The sequence below is a fragment of the Hipposideros armiger genome, unplaced genomic scaffold (assembly GCF_001890085.2).
Source record: "Hipposideros armiger isolate ML-2016 unplaced genomic scaffold, ASM189008v1 scaffold_367, whole genome shotgun sequence".
NCBI classification, from domain to species: Eukaryota; Metazoa; Chordata; class Mammalia; order Chiroptera; family Hipposideridae; genus Hipposideros; species Hipposideros armiger.
Window position 1 is genome coordinate 293,346 of NW_017731717.1, and position 22,063 is coordinate 315,408.

The window sequence follows — 22,063 nt, forward strand, 5'->3', positions numbered from 1 at the left end:
CCCCAACCATAAAATTATTTTCGTTGCTACTCTATAACTGTAATTTTGCTACTGTTATGAATCATAATGTAAATATCCTGTTGTTTTCCAATGGTCTTAGGTGACGCCTGTGAAAGCGTCATTCGACCCCCAAAGGGGTCGTGACCCACAGGTTGAGAACCGCTGACCTAGGGGAAGAGAGCCCTAGCTGGGATTATTATCACGGGCATGCTCACTTCTGTTCTCCTGTTAAATTGGCCCCTTTCTAATCGTGCTGCAGAACACTGGGAAGGGAAAGATCAAGCTCCTATAAAGAGTTGGGCGGGGCCAGGGTAGAAAAATAAAGGGGTAAAGCCTTGGATACTGGTGGGAATGATGGCGGAGGAAGCGTAAGTGCCTCAGGAAGAACGGCAGTGAGGCCAGAGTTGGAAGAAGCTGGGGGAAACGGGCGCCGAGCTTCAGTTTGGTTGTAAATTGTATGTTGAACGAGGGTAGTCTCCTTGTTTATATCCCCCATTCTCTAAAAAGGCAAATGGAAACGGACAATTATCAAACTTATTTTTTGGTCAATATGAGCACCTAACCCCCTTACTTCCACAACAGCACTTTCAAATACCACTAATTGGTGATCGATAAGTGCTACTCCTTGTACTTGTATTTGTCTTGATTTCAAAATTAGATTGAAGCTCTCTGAGAACAGGACCCATATCTCATCCATTTTTGTTGCACCTAACAGATTTTATTATACCTGATTACACACAAAAGCTTTTGAGATTAGGGAATCTTGGGGATAAGTGTTGCAGGTGTGGACCCTCATAATTCAGAGAAATGAATCTCTTAAAAAGGGATCAAGTAATGATGATTTTGGAGGAGAATCTTAATTTGGTCTGTAAAAGAGCATGTATGGCTTTATCCTATTACTGTCATTGGCATTGAAAGTATAATAATTATGCAATCTTTAGAAGCATTATTAGGAATAACCAGACCTTGGAAAATAATAAATCACAGTGGATAAACGGATCATTAGAGGTATATGCTACCACAGAGCTCTGGATTTACTTTATCTTACAGGTTCCAACTTGTAAGTACATGGAGTTGTTGAAAATTCTCATAAAGGCCTCCTAAGTGTGTAAGGCACTATGCTAGGTCTTATTATAAAGGGTTAAGAGAATCAACATACTTGAGAGCCTGTTTCTAAAGGTTTTCTTTAGGAAAATGTAACCCTACAGGAAGGAACATTGCCTAATACAGGCCCAAAATCGCTTGGCAAGGAGAGCTTCTCAGGGGGGCAGCATGGCCTGCTAGGCACAGATGGGTCCCCAGTGATGCTCCTCAACCAACAGTTGTAAAGCTGATGCGATACAACAGGCTCGTGGTATCTACAAATCATTTCCTTCCTGTTGCAAAATGCCAGTGCCATCTGATTGCTTTTCACACACAGCAAATTGCCCCGGCACTCCGTCATATTCGGAAGCTTGCCTATCATAAAGGCCTACGAGTCCATCCCGTGAAATGTCAAAAATATTGTAAATATTAGTGATGGGCCAACCTCAGAAGTGTTGGAGGTTTAGTCTGGGAAAAGGTCCAAGATTTTGTGAGCTTATATAAACACTTTTGATCTTGAAAAATTGGTCTGCAAATCTTGCAAGAACAGGTTCTCTCCCAAGATGTACAGTATTATTTTGGTTTGGTGTAGCTTGCAAGGTATTGTGAGGAAAAATTTTGCTGTTTATTTCTTTTTATTTTTAGCATTCTGTCCAAAACAAAATGCACCAAGATATGTGCACTTTATAAGAAAAACAAATTGATTTTTGTTTTGCAGAGAAGTCATTTTATCTTTGGAAATTGGGCGAGAAGGTATTCGCTAATCCTTACCTAAATTAATTCAATATTTCCAATGAATTATAATATATCATTATATTTAGAATGAAAATAAATATGCACTGAGATTCTCACGATGACATAAACAGGTGTGAACTGATTTTAAAGCTAAAACAATACATTGTCAGCACTTTTCAAATTGTATTTAATCATACTTCTTTGAACAGATGTACCTAATGTTTTCTGTAACATTTAAACATAATATGTGTATATAAGGAGTACATCTGGTCTAATGCATCACTGAGAATACATTTATATGTAAACCATGAAAATGTGGCTCTTAAAAGAAGATCCTATTAGAGTTGAGCTTCAAACCTAGTAAAATCTAGAGGAGTTGAGGTATAGTGCTGAATTTTTCAAATTATGTTCTTTGGGATAGAAATATGACACGGGTAGCATCCTATGGTAATAATTTTTGGAACTGTAGTCTAGGCACATATCTTTACTACAGGGCTTTTCAGAACCTGTAAAATGCAATGTTCAGTTGGGTTTTTCAAGTAGAGGATCATCCTGAGAGATGAGGTCTTCATGAAACAAATTTGGGGGCATAATGGTGTGTGGAAAGAGTATTATAATTGGGGTAAGAAGAGTCAGATTCATTTCCTGATTCTGCCGTTGACTTGAAATGTGGCTTTGAGAAAGCTGCTAACTTTGAACTAGTTGATTAGATGGGATGCTCTTTAGTGTTTTTTCTTTAGCATTTTATATTAGGTTTCTATACTAGGGTTATATTGTTTTCTTTATTCCTTAGAGGCCTAGCGTGGTGTCTTACACTTGGTATGTCTTTGATTCATATTGGTTAAATGGAACATATCCTCTTTAGTTTTAGGAATCATTAATTCAGCCAAATTTTTACTAGCTATCTTACTTTGAGCAAATCATTTATTCTGTCTGAATTTCGGTTTCCTCACTTATAAAATTAAGGCATTTGACCATTGAATGTCAAGTCATTTTTATTAGTAGTAATATTACTAATATTCCTGATAGTACATGGATCTTTCTTCAAATGAAACCTTACACAGAAGTCCAATGTATGAAACAGATCAAAGGCAGAACTGCTCTGGTTGAGTGACTCAGGACTGTACAACCACCTCCAACAACCCTCACTCTAGCCTCTCCTGATTTTTTTCCTTGCCTCTGTCCTTTGGGTTGTCTGAGGAACCCTTAGGGCCCCTTAGAGCATAACCTGAGCAATATCGATATAGATAACCTTGGCAGCTTCTTTTAGGCCAAAATCTTAGATTTTTCTGGAAAAAAATCATAGAATTTTTTTTCTGAGACCAATAAGCTTTGGGAGAAATCCCTCCCTACCTGGAAATAAAATTTACCCTTTTCATTAAACACAGTCTGAAACAAATGCAACAGAAATCAAACAGATACAAAAACTGAAAATGACAGATCCAATTTTGACTTCAGTAACATTTGAAAATCAAAACAAGTATTTTTGTTTCATACATATAAATGATAAAAATCTATAAGAAATCTCTATCCTTGATATAATCTTTCTTGCCAAGATTGAAATAATTATTGTACTTTATAATGGTTTAATAGTACCTCATCATGGTAACTCACATAACCAAAACCAGAAATATATAACTGTTACTCATAGATTTATAAAAACAAAAGTAGATGTCACTTTATTAATTATCAATGTATACAAGGATGGCTAAAAATTTAACTTAAAATTTCAGTTAATATCTGGTGAAATGCTAACGAAAAAACATATTTGGGAGACAAGTAGTTGCTGAGAAATCTCCAAGAATCATTTTAGTGGCATTTTTATAAGAGATCTTACAGCCTTCTTCCTGATCCATATGTTTTTAAAAAGGTAAATAAGGCTATGTGTCTGAACCAGCCTTTTGGAAGGAGATGCTCTTGGAGATTCAGGGGTGAGCGTTGCTGATACTGCAGTACAGAGCAACCCCACGTGAAGCCAAGGGCCAGCCACTTGCTCTTCCTGGTGCACATACAAGCTCTGGGAATCATGTGTTTATAGTCTCTGCCTTTCTCTCTCCAAATAGAGTGGAGTTGAGGAAGGCTGGTTGTTATAGAAGTAATCAACTTCATCAAGCCCAGTTTTCTCATCTGTAAATGACATGAAATTTGTGTTAGGAGCTTGTTGGTTTTAAAAACAAGTGACATAGTGCTTTGCAGATGATATTATTCCCATGTGAAAAATTTACGCTGGCTACATTTGGGGACTGGGCTATGATAAATTCAGAGAGGGTCATCATTATAACTAGGTCACTGTGGCATCCTGTGGAAATGGTTTATTCCATAGGTTATGATCCTGGGGTCACGTTTAAAGTGACTGTCTGGGATAGGGGAACAGAGTAAACACAAAACATGCAGATACCTGCAAAATGAGGGGCAGACCAAAACAAAACATAGCCAGGTTTGAGGTTAAGGGGGAAAACTAAGGTGGTCTAATTCCAGAAGAAAAGCAGACTATGCACTTGTAAATTTTAATCTCTGTGTGTAAAAAAAATATACAATAAAATAAATGATAATCTGGAGATTATTTTTTGTGGTAAAGAAGCAATGTGTTAGAGTATGGGGCTTTGTTGACAGCAATATAGGGAATTTAGATTATAAGAAAGGAACGGAAAAATCTTTAAATACTCTGTCTCTATGTCTTACTCAGTATTGGTAAATTGTGTTCATTTCTGGGTTTTGCAACTTGAGAGAAACAGAGAACTTGGAGGGTCTTCAAAGGTGATTTAAAAGGTTGGAAAATAAAATATTTTCTTTGGAAGAAAAGATTTAGAAATGGACATAAATTTAAAGGAAATTGAAAGGAAAAGCCCTTTGAACATGCACATATTTAAATAATTTTAAATAGTTCATTTAGTTTATTGCTCCAGATTATTTTATGGAGAATTTCCTTCTAGTAGAAGATCACTAATATATTATAACATTTCCATAACCAAAGTGTGAATAACCAAACACAGTAGATGAATTAAAGTAAGTTCCAAGGGTACCACCATGGGTTTGTATTAATTGTTTATATAGAACATGGAATTTGCAAACTCCTAGTTGATGAGAATTAAAGTATGTTTATACCATGTTATGTATTTGATGGTTGGATCCGCTTTTCTACAATTATGTTGTGTTCATATATTGTATCCAATTAACTTCTCTATGTGTCAGTTTCAATCTGCAACAGACCAGTAGAAGAATAATTCAGAAATTTATTTTTAAATGTCTGTATAACATGTTAGAAACAACTCAGCTCTAAGGATTCGTTAAATAAGACAAGCATCTAATAGAATGAAAACTAGTTTTCTATGGATTTATGCAATACAACTAAGTGGGATGGAGAATGCTGTATATGGATAAAAATCTAGGTGTGGATGGATCTTGATTCTTGGTTCTTGGCCTTAAGCAAGGTGCTTAAAGTTCTCTGAACCTTAGAATTATCATCTGTATAGTAAATACCACAATATAAATTCATAAGGTTATTCTTGATAAGTGAGATAAAACTCCTGATAAGATTGTTGTAAACATTAAATGTGATAATTCACATAAAGTATTTCAACAATACCTGGCATGCAGTAAGCTCATAATAAATGTTAGGTATTATTATTATTATTATTATTATTATTATTATTATATCAGAAAAGATTGAACACAAGTAGGAACTCAAAAGTAGTAGTTAAATCTGAATCTAATAGAACAGACTGAAAGAAATGTGAGTATTAAAGGGAAATACACTGGAAATGTATCAAATCTTGCAGGGAACTTTTAAAATAACTTAATCGGCCAGTTACCAAATCTTGATGTATGTCTCAAAATGGAAAAGGATAATGATAAGATGAATAAGAGAAAACCTTATGCATAGTGTGTATTAAAATTGAAATCTTGTTACCCCAAGATATAGTAGAGGGTAAGTGTATAAACAGGTCCAGGAAGGGCTCCGTAAGTAATAGAGTCATGACAGACTAACAGCAGAAGCCAGGATGTTTGCAGCACATCCCCGCCTGTTGGGGTCTGCTATCACGGAGAATCACCATGCCAGTCCAGTGTGACCCGGGCACACCAGCTAGAGGAGTCTGACCCATTTGCTTTTGCTCATATAGGATGACACTTTCTGGTCATGGCTGTGATAGATCACCCGAGGCCACTATTCCCCAAGGATGGCCAACAGCAACTTCCAGGGCATGTTTGACAAGCGCTCCTTGCACGTTGACTAGTGAACACTTTCCAAATACAAAAGGGCAACAAGCATGGAAGCAGCCTCACTCTCTGCCCAGTTTGATATAAGCTGACATTCTGAGTTTAAATATCTAAAGCAGACACGAATAGGACTGCTGGAAATACAAAAAGCCTTCCTCGGAAAAGAGGAACCTGAGCTTAAAGTCACTGCAACATGACAACATAACAATCTCCTCAGTCCTGATTCATAATTCAAGTGGCTATTTTAGTCCTAGACCCATGTTATGCATCATACCAAACATTGATCTTATAATTTGGGAGAAATTTAAAGAGATGAGAAAAAAGAAAGAATGGGACCGTGAATAAACGATCCTTCTGTAGAAATGCTAATCACTTTGATAACAACATTTGAGGGAGAACAAGCAAAGATGATCAAAGTCATCAGTGATGCAAAAAGCCAGCCAGAGAATTTGCTCCTCTAACCCCGTACCCAGAATTGGAGACAAGTTACACTGGAAAGTTGTTTTCAAAGTGTCATTGCCATCCTTCCAACAAGCCAGGGGGAGAAAGAGCAAAAACCATAGCGGGTGCCTGTGGGCTTCCAAGGGTGTGACGCAGAGTTTCTTTTACCACACCTTAGAATTAACCTTCAGTAATGTGGAGAGCACTGCCTGCCATGTATTTTTAAGCCTCCTACTCCCACAATCATAATAAAAAGAAACACGCCAGAGTGTCAGGACAAAAAGTAGATAACTAAAAGCACTCCCGTCAATCATTTGCATTCTGGTTGGCTTCCAAGTCTTGTCTAGGTCATATTATGACTCCTTTATTAGTGTTTAAGGTCACCCGGAGACAGGCAAGTGCATCCTATATCAGGAAGTGGAGTGAGCCGCAGGAGTGAGATATTTGGCTTTAGTAGGCAGTGTGGCTATGACTCGGAAATCCAGGGAAATGAGTTAAGCTCAGTCAGACTCCAGGCGCCGCACTGCCTCACAGCAGATAGAATGAAGTAGAATAATAGAAGCTTTCCTGCCATTCTCAACATTAGGTTGAATTCCGGTCAGCCCTTCCAGTTGAGTTTCTGGAGGCTGTTTTCTATTCAGCCCCATGCTACCAGCTGTAATTTACGGGAAGGGGTTCCAGGGAACGGCTGGCCCCAAGTTCAGGCTAGACGGTGCCAGGGGAGCCCTCCTGCAGGAAGACAGATTAAGGGGAATGTGTACCCATTTGGTGGGTGAGTGCAAAATTTAGTGCCTACTTTGGGCTCCCAGAAAAATGACTGCCAGGCTGATTTAGACCTGGCACTCACACATAAACACGAACGCTTACATTTCCACACACTCCCTTGCACAGTGACTACATCTGTTTAACTCCAGTGGAGAAGGGGGAAAAAGGCAGCAGTGGCCATCTTCTCCACCCACCGGGGAGCCTAGTCCTCCTAAGATAAGGCTTCAGCTTGTCTGGTCTGAGCGAGGCTCATTCTTTTCCCAATATGATTTCTATTCAAAGTCTGAAAATTCAGATGACCTCACTGCAAAACAAATCGGCAGCCTGGAAACTTTTCCTTTAGGGTATGGTAGTAAAATGCAGTTGTTGAGGGAAAGGAAAAAGCTAGCAAAAGTCATTTCAAAAAGAAGAAATTTTCTATTTCTATTAATTGACAGAAGTGAATAGCACAAGGGTTAAGTTGCTGGTAATGGATTACTGCCTTTTCACTTCTTAGCATTCCTTGTTCACATTAAGACATAAACGTAAAAGCTTAAGTGTAGAGGGTTGAGATGTAATGATGCACTGTAATATCTGGAGTACTAGAGTTTATATAAATGTTCCTACATTTGGTCTTTGATGTTGAGAAAGGAGAATAATTTTAAGCTTAAGAGGCCGTTTTGAAGAGAAAGCAAGAAGCATTTGTGACGAATGAGCAGGCAGCCCTTCCCCTCCCGCCTGCTTTGCCCCCATGTGCACACACATGGTTCACAAGGACACAGCATCAGTGAGGAAAGGACTGCGGGCTGTTAGCTTTCAGTGGATGGGGAATACATGCATAGCTCTTGCAATCGTAGGCTTGCCTTCTGAAAGCCCAGGGCCTAGCAGAGTGTCCCATTCGATGTTGGTGGTCAGTAAATATTTACCGTGTGGCTAGTGAATGGAGAAGCCAACCAAGGCCATGCCCACATGTCATTAAACATTTAAAAAAAGAACAGATACAGAACTAAAATGGACAATTTACCATTCACAGATATATGGGCAGTTGATACTGTAAAGATCACATGATCCTAAAGACCACTTCCAGTGCTAAAATTCTGCAACGTTTCCTGAAACGATAGGCTGAATTTTCTTCCTATCCTGAGAGATACTTGAGCATTCTGAGGTCTTCTGTGAAAGGCTTAGAGAAGCACCCAGGCTTCAGGAGCTGGTGGAAAGTTTCCTACTGGTAGAAATTGGAAGAGCAGGAGCAGTGGAGGGTGTCGTTTTCAGGGCTGAGACAGCAGGGCTTTATTGAGTTAAGAGCTTGTTTTGAAAGAAGTATAAAGAGGCGGCACGCATGATGAGAAAGCTTCCTCTTGGGGCCCATTTATGTCTGCATGTGCTACAAGCATGGGAGTGAGGGGTTGTCACATCGCGTGAGTGCTAGATGAAAGAGGGTTCAGAACACTGCTCCCCGTGCCTGAGGGCATCCACTGCGGACACAGACCCCAAGCCAGAGGACAGACAACGCAGAGTGTGTGGGCTTGCCTCCTGAGCAGCCAAGCCCCGCTGAGCACGCACAGCCCCCAGCTGCCCCCCGGCAACTTACAGAAGGCTGAGAGCTTTGACATGTGGTCAAGTACTCATTTCTGGTCATTTGGAACTATGACAGGTAAATAAAATATAACTTCTTGACTCAGACCAGTGCTGTGGAGGGGAGCAGATCGGCAGGCAGGGGAGAATCTTTATAATGACCTGAAAGCCCACAGGGCATTCTGGACATCAAACCTCAATTACAAAGTACCATTTTGATGAGTTCAGAGTAAGTGAATCAGAACCAGATGGATTAAATTCCCCTTGAAATACACACAGGATTAAAAATTAAGAGAAGTAGTGCTAGACACAATGCATTGTTTCAAATGCTAGCTAGAGCACTGGAAACAAATGAAAAAATTCACTAGGGATATTTGAGTGTTAAATTACTGTTCACCCACCTCTAGATTTTAAATTCTAATTTGGCTGCATGAATAGAGAGAGTTTTACGTATATGACATATAAAAATGTTTACTGGACTACCAGGAGTGGGCAAAAGGAAAAAAGATTTCTTCAACATATATTTTATTTACTTCCTTAGGTAAATAAGTTAACATGAAATTCCATAGACAACGTTAATCAAACTATAAGTGGGGGAGATGAACAGTTGCATATGTGTGTATACAGACTGGCCCAGGTGCTAATTAAAGACACTTGATCACGTCTGACAGATCTTAATAGGTACTTCAAATGCACGCACACACACGTACACACACACTCACGCAAAGGCATCCACATGTCCGTGTGATGCATCCTGACCCTGACGTGTTGATCAGCCCCTCAGAGAGTTGCTTTTCTGAGTGATCACTCACTGACACAGGGCTCTCCCCAAGGGCTGCCTGTTCCCCTTGTGACAGGAGACAGGGCTAAGCCCCAGGCATGTCTCAGGCATGATCCAGCATCTCAGTGCCCTCTGGCTTCCACGCACAGGCTGCCGAATAAATAAACAAGGAGTTCCAATTTTATGCCTAGTAGCCTTAGTGGTGTTCCTGTAACAGGGTTTGCTCTGTTTATTTACTCACAACTTTGCACGGCTCTTTTGGGAACGTTTGAGGCAAAGGTTTTGGATTTCCAGACAGTCTGTAAAGAGGTAATGGGTCTTCTTATAAGCCCTATGCACCAAATATCAATTTACACATGGGTGTGACACCAAAGACACACACAACAAAAGAAAAAAAGATAAATTGGACTATATAAGATAAATTTGATGCTAAATAATAAGCATCAAAATATAAAACTTTGTGGATCAAAGAATATAATCGATGGAATAAAAAGGCAATCCACAGAGTGGGAGAAAATATTAGCAAATCATATATCTGATAATAATTTAATATTGAGAATATATAAAGATCTCCTACAACTCAACAACAACAACAACAACAAACCCCATTTGATTAAAAATGGACAAAGAGCCTGAATAGACATTTCTCCAAAGAAGATATGCAAATGGTCAAGAAGCACACAAAAAGAGGCTCAACGTCATTAATCATTAGGGAAATGTAAATCAAAACCACCCTGAGATACCATCTCACACCCATTAAGATGGCCACTATCAACAAAACCAGAAAATAATAAGCTTTGGTGAGGATGTGGAGAAATTAGAACCCTTGTGAACTGTGGCAGGAATGTAAAATGGTACACTTGCTATGGAAAACAGTATGGCAAGTTCTCAAAACATTAAAAATAGAACCACCATATGACCCACAATTCCATTTCTGGGTATATATCCAAAAGAATTGATAGCAACTTCTCAAAGAGATATTTTTATACCTACGTTCATAGCAACATTATTCACAGAAGCCCAAAGTGGAAGCAACCCAAGTATTCATTGACAGATGAAAGGATAAACAAAATGTGATATATGCATATACACAGAATGGAATATCATTCTGCCTTAAAAAGGCAGCGCATTCTAGTACATGATGCAGCATGGGTGAACTTGAGAACATTATGGTAAGTGAAATAAGCCAGTTGCAAAAGGACAAATGCTACATGATTCTACTTACATAAGGCACTTAGGATAGTCAGATTCATAGAGATAGAAAGTATCAGGCTGTTGGAAAAGTCATGGCACATTTTTGCAACGAAAAACATAGGAAAAATATGTCATGACTTTTCTGACAACCCAATAGAATGGCGGTAGCCAGAAGGTAGGGTTGAGGGAATGGGAAGTTGTTTCAGTTTTGCAAGATAAAAATTGTTCTGGAGATTGGTTGCACAACGATGTGAATGTATTAACACTACTGAAATGTACACTTAAAAATGGTTAAGATGGTAAATTTTATGTTCTGTGTGTTTTACTACAATTAAAAAATCAGTTTATATAGAGAGATTTTTAACAGAGCTTTGTGAGCTCATGAAGAGACTTTAGCATTATAATGGAATGTCTTGCTAAAATGTGATGATTTTCAAAAATATTAATATTTCAACATTAAGCAACGACATTGAAAGTAAAATTTAAATTGCTGTCTTTTATGTTTCCAACATGCTTATGTGTCAAGAAGCAAACCCAGTTTAGAAATAAGGAATTACTAGAGTTCAAATGTTAGACATTAGGGGGAAAGGGAATTGTCAGTATGCTTCACATTTATTATCTTGAACCTTCATAGTCCTATCAGTAAGTATTACCTTCAGGCTACAGATGTATATACTATGGCTTTGGGAGGTAAGATCACTAGGCCAAAGCCACACAGTTGATGAGTTGCAGAAAAGGAATTTGAACTCAGGGCTTCTACTGCTGCAATGCATTTTTTATCAAGAAGAAAGGTAGACCAGGTTAGAACTGAGTACAGTAATGAAGGCTGACATTTATGAATATATTAATAATATAACTGACAGATAAGCAACTGTGACTTGCAGTTGGGGAGACCAATTATATAAAGAATATAGAGTCAATTTATCAAACGTCATCCTTAAGGTGCTATGGGGCATGGTCAGTGCATGCTGTAAGTCAGCCTACCCCAAAGCCAGAGCTGCAGCTGTGGTCCCCTGGGACCTCTGTCCAGCTGCTCATTTCAAATCTGGCCCATCTTAGATGAGATTCCCCTAGGACTTGGTCAGAATGGTTATCTTCATAATCGTTATTCTTGCTTATTCAGGTACCCAGAATAATAATCAGGCGGGTCCTGAGCCAGACTACCTGGGTTCAGATCCTGCCTCTGACAGTAGCTGTGCAACCCAGGCAAATTACTTAACTTCCCTGTGCATGCTTCCTCAGCTATGAAATAGGGTTATAAAAGTATCCCCCTCATAAATGATTTGAGGATTAATCAATGACTATAAAGTTCTGAAATAGTTCCTAGCACACAGAAAATCCTTGATAAGCATTAAATATTATTATCTTCTGATCATTAGAGACATATCACACATCAGGCATGGTATCTAGGAAATGCTCTGAAAGTTTCCAATGATTCAAATGCATGCACACCAACAGGGCAAATACATTTAATATGAAAATTATGCAACTTATAATGCATATAAAATTCTATATCTTAAGGAAACAAAACAAAAAAGAGAGTATAGGGACAATTTTTGAACATGCCTACACATAAAAGCATATTTGTAAACTTTTAACAAAAATATAATGTTCTGTTAGTTTTCCTCAGCATTTTAAAATCTCTACTTGACTTTTATATAAACTTGTCTCTCAAATGCTAGAGGTGTGGATTTGCAAAGCTTGCAGCTTATTCCAGGTATACCTTGAGAGTGAGCTTTAGGTTCTACTTGCTCTAAGTCAGATAATTTTGCACATCTCTTCCCTGAGAGAAGCGATAAGCAAGAAGGGTCTTCTTATATTACTTACTGGTGGCAGTAAAATGTCAAGCCTCCTTCCTCTCCATCATCACTGCCACACTTGAGCTTCCCACGGGGAGAAGGCAGTAAAGTCACCCAAATGAACTTTGGATTCTAACCAACCAACCAGTCAAGCACTTTGGCAGGTGGTGGTATGCCATGCATGTGGTTGGGTAATATTTACAGATAGTTGTCTACCAAGAAAAAGGTAAGAATTCTGGGACTAGAGGTGTGGTTAAGATTTCTCATTGCTTTCTGAATTCTATATTATTATTGTTTATAAAAATAATCATCATTTGTTGAGCCCTTACCATATCCCAGGTGCTATGCTAGGGATTTTATAAACAATATGTCAGGTAATACAATCACTATAGTAGAGACTTGGTTACTCCCACTTTAACAGTTGCGAAAACTGAAACCTATAGAGCTTAAATGATACAGCCAGTAAGTTTTAGAGTCATTGGGCCAATTATCTGAGTCCAAAAATGAACTCTCAACCTATGTGTCCTACTGTTTCTCAATTATATTTGGCAGGCATCTCCAGGACTTAAAATGAGTTCAGAAAGCAGATAATCAGTTATCAAAGTCTCTCTAACCAAAATTGTGATTAACATAATTAAAAAGTTTTCAATGAAAATAAAATGACATCTAATACATTTGAAGTTAGACTAGAGGAATCACAGAATTGGAAGGGCCTTTAGAAGTCAATGAATTTCTTTTCCACTGCAAGAAACTCAGGTGAATGTTTGCCAGGCCTTTGCATGAATAACCCCTGCACTACAGAACTCACTACCACGTGTGGAAGCTGACACTACTATCCAACAGCTGGGACTGTTGAAAAGTCCTTGTTCCTTCTCAACAGACATCTACCCTCCACTGCCTTCCTTCCACTTTTTCTGGCTCTGCTGAAACCACACAGAATAATTTAACCTCTGCTCCACGAGATAATCCTGACTTATCATGTACACTTTGGTCTCCCCATGTGACTCAAACACAAATTATTCCTGGCACAGTTGGAGGCAGTGTCGTGTAGAGGAAAGAGCACAGGTTTGACAATCAAAAAGTCTGTTCAAATTCTGGCTCATTACTTTTGAGATCCTGGGGAAGTTAGTTCACTTCTCTGGGCCTCAGTTTCCATATCTTCACAAAGTTTTTACAGGATAGTTCTGAGGGCTAGGATGAGATGATATAAAATGCTAGCATGGAATAGACCCTCAATAAAGTTAGCAATTATCATGTTAAACTTTTTTCTGGTAAAAGGGCTAAGTGTTTTGCTAACCTAGGTTAATCTCAGACTGTTGGTTATATTAGAGCCTTCTCTAGCCAATAGGACACGGGCAGGTGACCTGTTATGTGTTTAGTACAAAATTAGCAGGTTTTTCCAGAAAGAGATGTTAGTGGCTGTATTTGTTATTGGTGGTGGTGGTGGTGGTGGTAGTGGTGATTTTGTGTGTATGCATTTAATTTCTCTAGATATATCTAACTAACTTGACTACTCAAGCTATACACATGGATACTAGTTAAATGTTTAACAAAATTTGGATCCTGGGACCCTAAGATCTAAGGTAGAATATTTGAGTTAGGTGGTTGAAATTCAAGTTCTTGAACTCCCTGAATTCTGAAATCTCTCCTTAGAGTATTTCTGGTAATGTCTGACCTTTGTATCATTCTATCTTGGCTTGGGAAGTTGGGGTGATAGTGGTGTCACAGGGACAGTTTTATAGAGCGGAGTTTTCTTCAGACAAATGTTTCCCATCCCTGTAGCTTGGTGCATATTTCCCAGTTCATTTTACAGTAAAGAAAGCTAATTTTATTTCCAAACTGTGTTCTCATCTTCTTCCTCCGTAATAGAGCTATAGCTGGCTTATGACTGCCCACTCAGGGCTGCACGCCCCAATGCTCCTTGCCACAAAGGATGCTCGTGTATTTTGGCTCTTGCCAATGGAATGTGAGCAGAAGTGAAGTGTGCAACTTCTGTCTCACTTCCTTATAAGGAACTCCCTGACCTTGAACTTCTACATTTTCCCCATTCCTCCAGGCATTTTGATCTTGAGCTCATTTGGAAGATGGCAGAGCTGCCATTAGCATGGGTTCCTGAATGACCACATGGATCAGAGCTGCCTGTTTGCCTGAAATGCTGTCCTTGAAGTTGTTACATAAGAGAGGAATAGATTTGTTTGCTCTTTGAGCCACATGATTTTTAGGTCTCTGCTTCAAACCACTTATTCACTTGTGTTTTCTAATGCAGTTTTGAAATTCTGTTTAATTTCTGGAGTAAAAACATTCATTTGTTCATTTTTTATTTGACCAGAATTAATTATCTATGTTATTGGAGCCACAAGAATAGAGAAAAAAAATGAATGCTATGGTTCCTTTGTCCTAGGAATAACACACAGTTGGGACCATCCGGATTTTCAGTGAGTTCACTCTTTGGGCAATGCCAGTCCAGACCTATTTTCCAGATTTGGTTAAGATAAGACTCTTGTTCTGAAGGAGAGAAAAGCTTGATATTTCCTTTGCTCTATCCTGCTCGTAGCCCCACAGAAACTACCCTCCCTATAGAGTTTCTTGCTTGAACTTCCAGACACTTTCTGTATGTTTTACCGTAACAAACTCTCTGTTTCATCCAAACATGAAGGCTTTTTGCTCCGGTTACTCAAAGCATATGTTTGGACTATTTTGGTATGGAAACTGTCCGTTTTGGGGAAAAACCCCTATTTCTGTGATCTGTCCTCTGGATCTGGCAGCTTCGGTAGGCTTTACCAAAGAGCCACAACCATGAGCCATGGCACATTACCGCTATCTCTTATCCTCAGTGCACGGGAAATCCTGTGTGAGACTGGCAGGGGGACGGAGGGATGAAAAAATCACATTCATCAGAAGGAGCTGGTCAATTTCCTCAAGTAAGGAGTTTGTCTAACATCCCGTGGTTTCCTCCTACATGCACAGTATACTTTCTTAACTTACTGATAAGATTAGTGCACAGAATCACTGTCTGCAGTCCTAGGCTGCTTTTCAGCTTTCATCTTCTTAACTGTAACTTATTAGCTTTTCTAGACATGCACAAAGTAAAAACCTCAATGCTTGCAATCTATAAAATAATACGATAGCATTATTTTATCGTTATATAATTGTTATACATGTGTTCTAATATAGTCTAATCATTCTTAAATGATAGAAATCTATTAAACTCAACATATCTTAAACGTAGCTTCTGATCCCCTCATCCAGCTTCCTCTATCTGCTGTCTTCCCCATTTCAGGTGATGGCAATTCTACCTTTACAGTTGCTTAGCTCAAAAAACTGTCGTCCTTGACTCTTCTTTCATTTTCATCTCACAAACAATCCATCAAAACACCCTGCCAGCTTTACTTTCAGAATTTTTCCAGGATCTGATTCCTTTGCAGCACCACTGCTGCTGCCACTCTGGTGAAGCTGCCAACATCTTCCACTTGGGTTAAGTGGCGTCCGAGCTCCTTTCCCTGCTTCCTCACCCCCACCCCCCAACACACACACACACACACACACACACACACACTATTCTCAAAAGAGCAGGCAGAGTATCCTTTTAAAATGGAGGCCAGGTCATCCAACTCCTCTATTCAGAAACTTTCGCATGGCTCTCCACTTTGCTCTGAATAAAACCCCAAGTCTGCACAAGGGCTTGTGAAGCCCTCACTGCCTTTCTGGCCTCACTGCCTACCACTCTGCCCGCTTCCTCAGATCCCGCTTTAGCGGCTTCCTTGCTGCCCTGGGGTCACAGTGGGCATGCTCCTGTCATGGACATTGGCTCTAGCTCATCCTTCATAGTCTCCCCTTGATGTCTGGTTGGATAACTCCCTCACCTCCTTTAAGACTTAGCACAAACATCTCCTTGATAAGATCCACTCTGATGTCCCTGTTTGTGCTGCCACTTGCCTCCCCTCCCACTTAATAGCACTTACTGCCTTCTAACATGGGAGGCAATTTACTTACTGTGCTTATTGTCCCTTCCATTTACCAATAGAATATTAGCTCCATGAAAGGAGGAATCACTGATGTACCTCAAGCACCTAGAACACTGTGTGGCACATAGTAGGTATTTTGTGCATTTGCTGGATGAATGAACGGGAACCTACACATAATGAGGTTGATTCTTTTATGAATCTGAAATGACCTGGGATGATCGACTTCTCCAGCGACTGAGGCTGCAGAAGGTACTTTTTTTTTTTTTCCAAATAGGAAGGATGTGGCAACAGGAAAGCATTGGCCTCTGGGGAGACTTTCTTGAAAGTGAACCAAAAAGTATGGAAAGGAATCTTCAGATGACAGCCCTGGTAAACTCTTCCTGTGTTATGTTTCAGGAGGATTGACTTGGGCTTGAGAACACTCTGTTTTTGGAGTTAGGACTTGCCCTTGTTTTTAATTAGAATCTGAGTGACTGAGAAAAGCGGTGTGGATCAAGTTGCCTGCCTCCTGCACAAACATTTCCTGGTCTGGTTTCAGGTATCCCTTTCCTTAGGTGGGTTTGCCATTGAGGGATTAGAGTGCCTTGTGATTCAGAGTCCTGGCTGTCACAGTGGTGCTGACGCACGTGCAGTATCTTGGATCTCTATTCAGTTCCTCATTCACACTCACCTTCAGGCTGAAATGGCAAACTTGGTCAGTGGAACCAAATGCCTGAACCTGAGTAGCCTGGGGTGTTTGCTGTCTGTCCACTTCTCTGATCCGAGGATTGCTGTGCCTCTGATGGAACTGAAGTGAGGACAAGGGAAGGGAACATAAAAAAGATTGAGGGGAGAGAGAGCACGCTTTTGGGGATACCCTAAAGAAAGAAGATGGACGGCAATAGCTGGACGAAGATGAGTAAATGGAAAGAACAGATGGGTTGAAACCAATAAGCTGAGAGGTGGAGTGAATAGTGTTATTAATTTGCTGTGTGTGCCTTTAACTTCCTGTCATTTTCATGCAATATGTTTCTTGGTGACACGAGGAGCATGCTGTTTATTTTTCTCCATAAAATATGGAAAAAGTTACTTCATCATTCAAATTTGAAACCATGGTCAATAGGGGAAGAAAATACATTGCCAAAGGTTGCAAGCATGAGTTGCTTTAAAAATGTAAAGATTAAGAGGCTCTCAAATGACCCTCCCACCACTAACACTTTCCAAGACATTCCACCTTGGACTCGTAGCCTAAACGAGATGTAGTCTTTGAAATGTCCAAATCGAGGCACTCCACACCACCTTTCTCAAGCTGGTTTCAGTCACCAGGAAATTTATGAACAGCAAATTAGCTTTGCTCAGTTGCCTCCTGAATATAAATACACTACAGGAGTAGCAGTAATTGTCAAGGAGCAATGCATTGACAGGGGGGGGGGGAACACCTTTTTTTTCCAGAAAAGAAAGAATCTATATGAAAGAGACTTTTCAGATCTTGGGCGTGTCCAGTATAGTTCCCAGCAGCCTGTTGAAAGGCCCTGTGTTGTCTAAACAGCCTCCTGCAGGGTAATTGCCATAGCAGCCCATATAAAAAGAACAGTGGAAAGGTGCAAAAGTCATTAACAGGGAAGAAATAGGAAGCAATCAGCAACACTTTAAACAAATTATTACCATGAAATTACACTCTCAGCTTGAGATAAGTGTCCTGGATCTGTTAAAGCTATATACACCTCACTGGTTTAAATGAGATGAGGAAAGTTTTCCTCTGGTTATTTATGAAGTGTTAGGTCACGATGGACTGTGATGCCTGAGTGAAGGCGGGCTGCCCACTTCTTCTCAGGCTTCCTTTAAAGACAGATTACTTGCATTGGGGACTTGGGCACAGAGGCTTTTCAAATACTCGCCTGGACAAGATGCTACCTTTTGCATGAAATGGAAACCTACTGGGCCAACTGTATTTTACTCAGAAGTCATTTTGAGGAGAAAAGCCCAAGAGTTTTTCCTGTATCACCATGGGAGTGGGAATGTAGGCGTTCGCTGCTGAAACTTGCTTGGCACCTGAGCCCTCCCTCCCATGGCCGCTCAGCCATCCGTCTGCAGTAAAAGGCTGCTTTCCCCTTTCTGACCTGGCCTTAGTTTAGATCCCATCATCCACTCTGGCCTCTCTTTTGGAGCTGGCTTTTCAAAATGTCCTCATTTCCCAGTGAGTCAGATGCGGTCTGCTGTTTGCTTCTCCACTTACCACCCTGTAAAGCTGCGATCATGAGCTGCTGGCTGATCCCAGACTGGTCCCCCGCCCCTGCTGCCCCATCAATAGCAGCTTGGGCCATTACACTGGAAGTGAGGTTAGAGCACCTCTCCCTTCAAGCAGCACAGTTGTCTGTTTTTGAGCCTTCTGTCTGCCTGCCTGTGCTTGGACCCAATGGGCTACCCCTGGTGTGCTCCTAGGGGAATCAAGCTGGTACCTTGAGGCCCCAGATGGTCCAAGTGCCAGGGTGGGTGTTTCTGGCAGCCCCCTCTGTTTCTCCCCTCAGTGCCCTGGCATGTGCCCAACACTCTTCCATTAAATTTGTTTCCTGAATGCATCATTCTAGCTGTCGACAGCCAACCCAGAGGTACTACTATTCTCAGTTACAGTTTCCCTTTTTGCCTTCTTGTTTTAGTCACAAGGAAATCTGCAGGATTTTTCTTTTTTAGAATTACGTGTTTACTTTTGCTGAGATGTTGGAAGAGATGTGTCATATATACAATGCACAGTGAATTTAGACATATGGAACAAGAAGATTTTTTAAAGTTACCATGAATAAAGTTAATGGATTTTGATACCATTGTAATAAGGATTCTTCTTGTCTACACTCCCAAAAGTGTTAGGGTTATAAGATATTAGCACTGAAAGAGAGTATAGAAATCACTGTGTCTAATCTCAAAACTGAGACAATAGTACCATCCATGCAGACTTGAAATGTTTTCATCCAGTCTCATAAATCTTCTAGAGACAAGGAAATTTCAACCTACAAAGAAGCCCATTCCAGTTAAAACATTCCCACATTGTTAGGCAATTCATTCTCATATTTAAGTTCCTCCAACTAATATCATTCCACTGCTTTGTTTTGCCTTCTAGAAATACGTGAAAATTTAATAATGCAATCTTAGAGCTGAAAGAGGTGTAGACAAAATGCTGTTACACATTGCAATTCTTCAAATCTTTTTGTTCCAAGTGAAGCATCTCTCTCTCCTTCAATTCTTCATTATGGATGCAGCATGTTCTACATTTTAGTCTCCAGCTTTGGATTCCATTTCTATTAAAATTTTGTTCCCAGGTGTGACAATGGTGACAGCCACAGAGTTTGATTGCGAAAGACGATTCACAGGACCCCAAATAACAATGCTTATAAGTCTACTCTTTATTGCAGGCAAAAAGACATAATATAGCAACAACGTTAAAATAAAGATACCCGTCACAGCCAAAGGTTGCCTCATAGCAAGGAGTGTGGAAATTCTGGACGAGGCTCTACAAATCCTCCCTCTCTAAGGGCCATTCTAGACATACTTCTCCTTGAATCAGGAACCAATGTGTGTATAGAACACCTCAAAACGAGGAAGCCTGGAATGGATTCTTGACTGGGACTTCTTACTCCTTGCTGGTCACGTAGGCATGTTTCTTGCTGTATAACCAGACCCAAGGGCAAAGCCCACTCGGCTCTCACCAAGACCAGGTACAAATCCTCAGTCTCACTGTTATAAACAATGCTGACAAGCTGGTAAAACCACTCTGAAACTTGCCTTGGACTCAAAGTTACAAAGCAACACTGTTATTCAGCACATTTCCCTTCTTGACCAGGGGTCAGGGCTGTGTAGATACATCTCTTTCTTTAGCAAAATAGCTCTGGCCAACCCCAGGCCTGCTGGAATGACCCCACACAGAATACCAGCCTTGAACACCCACTCCAGGCATGGTCTGACTGACCACATCTCAGCATGTGGTGGGATAATGTCTCCCATATTCTAGACACTATGATCCACCTCCCATTGTAAAGAAGTGTTTATGATTATCCCTCTCACCCGAGATAACTGATGCCTCCTTCTGTAGGTTCAGACTAAAAATGAGCCAATCTTGTTGAGGAAAGAAGTCCAACCAAGGTTTTATTTCACTAGCTGGTGAGATCTGAAATTGACCTTATCTAGCAATCCAGAAAGATTGGGGCGATTTCCAAGGGGCCTTCTATCTACTTGCTTTGCCTGGTCTCCATCTCACACTTACCTTGTATGCCTTTTCTGGCCCAATTCTCTGCTTATACTGGAACCCTTCCATAAGCCCCTGTTGACATGGCTGGGTCTTAGTGCTCCATGACATTCTGTCAGCCCCATCACCTAGCCCCGTCTATAGTTTGGGATCCTGCTGACAATAAACTTTTCTCCTAGATTGTGACTCTAATGCCTACTATTCAGGGGACTGCCCTCTTCTGAGTCCCCAGGGGCAGAAGTTTCTGGAAGGCCACACAGGCTGCATCAATCTCCCTGCAGCCTGGTTTTTCTGAACATCCAGCTACCTTCATGGGGCTAGCCTCCTGTCCTTAACCAATCAAATTCTAGGTCCCTCCCTCTTACCACTCACTCTATGGATAAGGCCCCAGCATGCCTCAGGTTTGAACAAGTATAGATTAAAATAATTCAAGGAAGAATCATCATTCAGAAGAAAAGCTAAATTAAGGAGACAAACTAGCTTTAAAACAATCTTAGAAGTTTAGAACTGGAAGGTTCCTTAGATAGCATCTAGCCTGCTCATTTTTAAAGTTGCTTTTTCTGTTCATTTTCTAAATGAAATATTACATGGAAGTTCACATGAAATTCATCAAAATGAATCTGCTTAGAGGAGGGGCTAGGGGTAGTAATTAAAATCCGAATGTATAGGCCATTTGGGACCTCCGCAAGCTTCCTTCTTTGAGGAAGCACTAGGGAACCCCAGTCATGTAATTTGACAACTATTGATCTATTCCAATCCTTTATTTTAAAGAGAAGTATTTGAAGACCACCGATATTAGAGATTTCCATAATACCAGCCTGAATGCTGAGATTATTTTACTGTGTTTACACCTCTTATGGTACAGGAAAGCAGAAAATCCAGATTGTCACATGAACCAAATCTATATGACTTAATTCTTTCCATTCTATTACATTTAAAGTAACTTGCATTTTTGAGCACCTACTGAATGAAAGATATTGTGCTAGTGCTACAGGAGAGACGAAAGGGACCAAGACACAGCTGCTATGTCCTGGGAGCTCAGGCACAACTGTACAGCCAGGTGTTAAGACAAGTGTAGTAAATAAATACAAAAAAAAATGTAGCATTTTTAAGGTGGGTATATTAGTTAGGGTTCTCCAGACAAATAGGACCAATAGGATGTGTGTGTATGTGTGTGTGTGTGTATGTGTGTGTGTGTGTGTCATATAAAGAATATGTGTATGGGCCGGCTGAGTGGCTCAGTTGGTTAAGAGCTCGCTCAAGAGTTTGAGCTCTGAGCAACAGCGGTTCGAGTCAGCCCGAGCTGAGCAGC